Source organism: Capsicum annuum, chromosome 10 (genome assembly GCF_002878395.1).
Source record: "Capsicum annuum cultivar UCD-10X-F1 chromosome 10, UCD10Xv1.1, whole genome shotgun sequence".
NCBI lineage: Eukaryota > Viridiplantae > Streptophyta > Magnoliopsida > Solanales > Solanaceae > Capsicum > Capsicum annuum.
In genome coordinates, this window is record NC_061120.1 from 88,986,300 (window position 1) to 88,993,657 (window position 7,358).

The window sequence follows — 7,358 nt, forward strand, 5'->3', positions numbered from 1 at the left end:
CATTTCACTATTTTCATTCAATTGGTTTTGTTGTTGTTGCATACCATAATTGGTGGATTATTGATATGGTTCTAGATTGAGAAATTATGAACTTGGACAGTGTTCTTTAATACTATTATTGTTGTTATCTACTGGTCTAGGTGGTTCCTTCCTGTTTGCAGGTGCTTCAAGGATTATAGTTGTAATAATGTTTTTAGATGTCTCTCGTCATCACTTTGAATTAGGGTTAGCCGACAATGTTGCTGAATACATGTAGTTTGATACTCAGACTTAATTATTTTTACACTTCATGTGCAGGTGTGGATCTTACTTTTCTATATGCTAAGTTTGTATCACGATCTGACTTCACGAGTCATGATGACACCTACTTAACCCCACCAGTAGGTAAGCCAAATCATAGTCTGAAACTACGAGTAATGGACTAGATGATGAAAATGACCTAAATGCCGAAAATATGCAAGTCAATGAATTACATGCAATAACATAAAATACAGCATACACAAAGAGAAATAAGAGAAAAGTAATATCATCCCACGACCTAGTAAAGTCAGTACAAGAGCCACTAATCAAAAGAATACGAGTACTATCAAGTCAAAGATACAACAGTCTCAAAAATAAAAATACTATCAAAAAACAGAAGATGGAGAAAAGGTCAACTGCAACTCTGAGAGATCACCTTGTCTTCGAACTCTGACCAACACAATCACAATATCAATGACGGTAGCTAGTACTTGTATCTGCACCAAAATGGTACATAAGTGTAGATGAGTATCAAAGACACGGGTACTCAGTAGGCATCATTAGTCGATCAAGCTAAATCATAATATAAATACACTAAAATGCAAGAAAACTAAGCTAAGTAAGAACAGGAAAAATCTAGAATAACGCTCCAAATACTGAAAGTAAACAACTAAAATAACAATATTAAAAAAACATAGCTATCTCTACATAACTGGGCCCAAAAGCTTAGAAGATGCAAATAATGTAAATAACCCAACGCGGGCCCTCATAAGCCCCAATGGTGAAATCAAGGTGAAGTAATAATAGTACAGGTGATGTCACCCAAAATTACACCTCCAAGAAAGTATAAAGCGGTCACTGTCAACTAAAGATCCAACAAAGGTGGGGTTGAACCCTCAGGAAATAGAACGAATCTCTGTCATGAACTTGCTGAAGTACTCAGAAAGTGTAGAAAGTAAATGGAGGGATTTTCTGAGAACCAAAATAGTAGTAACAAATCTTGATCACTTTAGGCTGAAATTAATATGAGACAAATACTAGGATTGTGTTATTCCAATTTCCTAACTCCACAAACTTATCGTGCTCGTCAAATTATCCGATGTCTTGCATGCAGAATGTAACAAGTTATGTATAACCAACTGTCTTTTGAACACCTTTAGTGAATTTCACTCATCACCTTTTGAGTCTTAAGAGTTTGCGTTACTAACTCTTGCCTTGGATCCCAAATTAATTATCTCACTTTGGGTCTTAAGTTAATTAGATAAAGGTTGATAGTTTTAAATTACTATTGTGATCTTCTTTAGAAAATTACAATACATGCAAGAACATCAATTAAGAAAGACTGTGCACTTCCTCTACTTTGTTATTCCATCAGATTCCCACAATCCTAGTTAAGAGGTTTAGCCACTCATGTTTGCAAGAACACCCATAAAATTCATGAAAGCAATCATATGAATAATCTTAAAATAAGTTAAGAATGAAAATCAAAATCTCAAATTAATATCCAATCGTAAAACTCAAGAACAAGGATTCTAAGATCAAAAGTATATCCCAGAATCAATATAATGTTGTAAGTATAAAAATTGCGTAAATTAATAACAAAACATCAATGAGGTATTTATAGGATATATAAGAAACCTAAAAAATCCTAACAAAAATGAAATAAGAAAACTAAGTCAGCACCTACCTACGGTTCTACTTACAGGTTGTAGGTAATTTTACCTTGGACCCTAGGTGGGTTCATAGGTGTCATAGGAAACTCCAGCTTTCATATCATCCACATATGGGGGTACCTACGAGGGTCGTAGATGCCATTTACGCCCCGTAAATGGCCTTCATAGGTATCAGATCCAACACCCAACTTTTAAAACTTTTCTTCTGTCACTTATAGAAGGACCTACAATGGACCTAAGTCCCACTTATGGCCTGTAAGTTGGTTCATAAGTGTGTGCCTCTGCATCACTTCAACTCATTTTCTCTTCTTTTGCTCCTAGCCCTGTTTTCCTAAAAAAAAAAAACAACATAAAAATACATCACATCTAACAAAAAGTACCTAAGTACCGGCATGATTTTTGGTTTTAAGCATCGAAAGTGCCATAAAACTATGACACATCAACACCCTCAACTTAGATCATTTGCATGTACTCAGGCAAATAACACATAACAAAGGCACTGCGATGCTTAATTAGAGAAACCTAAGGCACCTATGACAGTCAACTCAATTTAAGCTCAAAAAACTCTTACCCATTCCTATTTCTAACTTTTCAAAACCACTGTGTGTATCTACGTAGCACAATAGTATTACACAAAGGAATAAAGCAATGACATTATATTAGCAATAAAATATGTAATATACACTATACGAATAAATATGCAGTTAACAACATAACCCATGTACCCTCACAACAAAGAAGTCCCAACTCTCATAATATCATCATGCATATCAATGCAAGGGACTATGTCAAGACACTCACACTCACAAAAGAAGTTTCAATCAATGTGCACAGAATACCATAGGCTTGCTCTTATTTTTTATACCTTAGTTTTTTGGACAGTTGAACTAAGATCACTATAGGACTTTACTCGACTGAAACGTAGGCTTGGGGCAAGGTATGGTATATTTGGGATATAGAGATTCACTTTCCTTGACAATACACTTACATTTCAGCTCCACTTTTCAACCATCTTCTTTTATTCCTTTTTTTTCTCCATTATTGATTTTTCAGATTGGGTGTGGTTTTCTTTTTTTACTTTTCAGTTATTCTTTTTTTTTTTCTTTCTCAAGGTTTTTTAATTTTTTCTTTTCTCTCTTTTTTTCCCTACCACACCCAACCTTACTTTTTTTCCTTACATTAAACACCATACTGCATACCCAATATTAACAACACACCCCTATGATAGCCACACTCAACTTATGCTATTTACCTAAATTGTGGCGCACAGTGTCCAAGGATGCACCAGAGCCAAAATAGTTCATTGTAATCAATTGGTAAAAAGGAGAAAATCAAGAAATAGGTCTATATAGGCTCAAATCATGATCAAGGGATACTTATTCTCATTTGGATGGTTATTTAGGCTAAGAGTGGACTAAGTAAAGAAGGGCCTATGATCGTGTCCTAACCAACTATCTTACTACCTAGGCAAGACTAACTAGACAAGTTTTGAATTAATTGCACAAAAAGAAACTATGTAAGTATCGCACCCACACATGGTATAGGTTTATATCATGAACTACTACCTATCTAGTTCATGTAATTCTAAACTATGATTATTTTGTCCGTAATCCTAATGCCATCATAAGATTCATAATAGTCACACATATATTTAATCACACAGTTCAACAAAAACTTTGGGAGGGGTATCATTTTTTCGAAAAACTTAAGAACAAACAAAACATATCAATTGCCCTTAGGTTCCATATTTTTATCCTAATTAAACATAAACAAAACATAACATATAAGACAATACAAACATAACATAAATATGTCAATCCTACTAGGATAACACAATCGATGAGAAAAGAAACATGGAAGGAAAAATCCTCGACTATAGTATACCCCCAATCCCCAATGCATAATTCTAATGTAAAAACAAAGGGTGAAGACATACATGGGACACTTTAGGTGTTTGAATCTGAATCGTCCCTATTTGAGGCATCTCATGGCTCAATTAGAGGAGGAGGTGGTGGTACGCAATAGGAGAAAGTGTCGGCTGCCATCTCAACACGTTTCTGCTTATCAGTCAAAGCTGACATAATTGAATCCTGAGCTGCTCTTGTTAGAGCCTGTTGATAATCCATAGTCGAATCCTGTAGCTCCTTCTTACGACCTCTCTTGGCCCCAAAAACTGGGGCCACATCATCATTCACAAAAAGATCAAACACCATAGTAGGAGTTTGGGGTAGAGGCTGTATAAAAGCTGGAACAACTCGAGAGACTACCAGAATATGGATCTCAGATAATGATCAAACCTTTAAACTTAGAGTTACAGTCTTCTCATGTAGGCTCGACAAGTTCGGTGTATGGACCTCACAAAGTTATGCACTTATTTGAGTCTCAAAGCTATCTATACGTGCATGCAAATCTCTAGTATACACCTCCATAGTTTCCATCCTCCTCTTGTTAAATTTGGCCTTAAAAGTCTCTAAAGTAGTCCGGGCCATGACTGAATTTACCTGAATAATGTGGATAACTGAGTCTCTATCTGGGTGAGGTGCTCAGTCACCTCATGCTGTCGCTTAACCATCTATTGTAAGAACTCACACAACACTTCCACAATCCTAGTAGATATCAGGAGAGGGGGCAAAGTAGTAGCCATGACTGGTGCTGGAGTAGACATCGAGGCTGGTATAGATGTGCCTGTGTCCCCCTCACCTATAGTAGTAATGGGTTCAGCTCTTTGACCATCCATCTAAATATCAATAATCATACCAAGCCTCTTAATAGGCTCGACCCTAATAGTGGGCCTCTCAAAATGGGTCATACTAGAAGTAGAAGGTGGCTACACTTTATTTGCAAGGATCAGATTCACCATATCCTTAATCAAGATAATGTCTGCCATGTGGGTCACTTTAATCCACTGATATATCTCTTAAATAGTCAGTACTCTAGCTGCATCTCTTAACTGTTGAATTAAACAAGGAAAGGTGAAGATGGCGGTTTCACCAAATGCCTTCTTGTGGATCTACGTTCGGATCCATCTTGCAAAATCTATATCATATCCAACAATCAGGCTGGCAACCAAAGCAGTTCTGTCCCATGTGAGTATATTATTCGTAGAAGTTGAACTCAATCTATGTCGTACCACTACTAACCAACGCTTTACTATAAAGTACAGTGAGACCTTCTTGATCTCTTCCTTTTTCTCAACCCATGAGGCATCAACGCCCAACTCAACTATCTGTATGGCTATAAATCTAGCCAAATCCAGTTGAAGTGCTCTGTGCTCTGGGTCTTCATAGTGTGCGTACTCCCCGCAATACATATGCGATAATCGAGCTCAGTTGTCATGGCCGATCCCAAATAATTTGGACAAAATAACACTCGGTGGTCAGTCTTCTAAAAATTGTCAACTTTAACCCCATGACCAAAGTGTGGGTCAGCTGGTTCTGCTTAACCGCTCTACCCTCAGCCGTGGTAACTCTGCATATCGTGGATATATAAAACTCTCGAACAAGAGGCAAGATATATGAACCTAAAGGCTTGGTCATACACCCAGTCACTATCTTTTAAAAGAAGCCTACATGTCTGGAGCTCCTGCTACCCTAGTCAACTTTATCCTGACCTTTCCTATTATACTGCGTCTCGAGCAACCCTGCTCTTTGATGAAGCTATCTCTTTCATAAAGCTATTGCATTCCCTATATGCACCATCTTAAAGGAATCTCAACTATAGGTATGACCAAGACATATGTGTAGTTAGACTTCAGTACAACAGGTGAGAAAGTAGTAGGATGAGTGCCCTGAGTAGTAGCCTCGATGACCTGAGCTGATAAAGATGATATATCCTATAGGACCTATGATGCATGAACACCCTGAGCTTGATACAGACTCACTGTCAAAATCAGATACAGTCTCTGACCTCTCTTTAGATTGGGAGTCGACTGCATCCTCCTCCTTTCCAAACTCGGTACCTGATCCTAACTAAACCTCCTCCTCTAAACCAACATTTGACTCATCCAATCCTTTCTCAAACTGGGAGTGTATAATGGTGACTAACTCAGATTCCTCATCCAAATCTCAGTCCGAATGAAGTGTGCTAGTGTAAGTTAGGGCTCTGTCTGTAGTGCCTGTGACAATGTGGGCTGAGTACCTTAATTAACCACAACTGCTATAGATGCAGTCTGTCTCTGTGATCGGCCTTGTATTTTCCATGGGGCCACTGGTGTAATATCCAGGCTCATGGGATACTCCTTAATAGAAACACTCCATTCAGGAAACTCATCTCTAGCATGGACTGAACTCCCTTCTTTTGCACAACTTTTTGTGCCATCCTACCTAGAAAAGTAGTTGTTAGTGCTTGAAACAAAATAACAGAACAAAAAGATTGAAAAAAATTTGATGACCCAAGGAAAGAGCTACCTACGACTCCTACCTAGGGGTCGTAGGTAGTACTTACGGGGGTCGTAGGTACCCTCATAAGTACCATACAAAGCCTTGAAGCTTCAGGGTGTCAAGTCTGATACTTACGATTCCAGGTACTACTTACAAGGTCCGTAAGTGGATTCATAAGTGCCCTTCTGAGTGTGAGTCAGTTTTTCCCAAAGAATTGGATCCCACGTAGCGTATATTTTCAATTTTTGTCCAATTTTGTTCCCTACAACATGCAACAGTCAACTGCAACAGGTCTTGCACATATCTTTAGGAATTTCATTTCATTATACAACTACTAATTTCATTATTTATGTGAACACAAGTCTCCAAAACAAGCACATGCAACAAAATTTTATCTAATTTTAGGCTCCATAATTTTCAAGAATCATGAGACTTAAACAAATTTAGGGCTATATCAAGCATTATGTCAAGATAAATGATTAGCATATTTTTACTTAGTTGGAACCAAGAGTTTTTTACCTGGATTCGAGAAATCTTCAAATAGAAGATGAACAAGTGAAAACAGCCCTACTTTGATGAACTTTTATGTGCAAGCGAGGAACAAGGGAAAAGGGTTTACCTTTAATAGAGAAAATAAAGTGGGAGAGTTTTAAGGTCCGACCCAGATTTTGTTTAGGGCCCAAAGTTTTTTTAAGCCACTTACGGGGCCATTTACTGCCCCTGTAAGTGCCTACGTAAGTAGGTCCTGCATTTTAAAGTTTTTTTAATTTCTATGACCCCCACTTATAGGATCCTACCATATCTCTACCACTTTTGAAGTTTCTCCCAATTCAACATCAAGTTGCAATCCTCACATCTCTAAAGTGCATTAGCCAAGTGGGCCAAACAATCTTTAAAAGAGTCACCACGATCGAGAAATCATCCATAAATAGCTCTATAGTACCCTGTCGTATCTTAAAAGATAGACATCATACAATATTAAGAGGTGGCTGGAGCATTACAAAGTCCAAAAGGTATCTTCTTGAACAAAAACGTACCATATAGACATATGAAAGTTGTTTTTTCT

General features: G+C 37.5%; 1 long non-coding RNA gene across 2 annotated transcripts; it reads right to left on the reverse strand.

The window, feature by feature from the left end:
- Window positions 1–506: 506 nt before the first annotated feature.
- Window positions 507–7,009, reverse strand: LOC124887997. 2 transcript variants are annotated; one of them, XR_007045773.1, is made up of 5 exons: window positions 6,812–7,009; window positions 6,447–6,554; window positions 3,850–6,235; window positions 1,963–2,244; window positions 507–737 (listed from the first exon to the last, which is right to left on the reverse strand). It is a non-coding gene; the product is annotated as an uncharacterized LOC124887997 (long non-coding RNA). The 2 variants fall into 2 exon arrangements; XR_007045772.1 differs by lacking the exon at window positions 507–737 and having other exon boundaries at window positions 1,712–2,244.
- Between the last annotated feature and the right edge of the window lie 349 nt (window positions 7,010–7,358).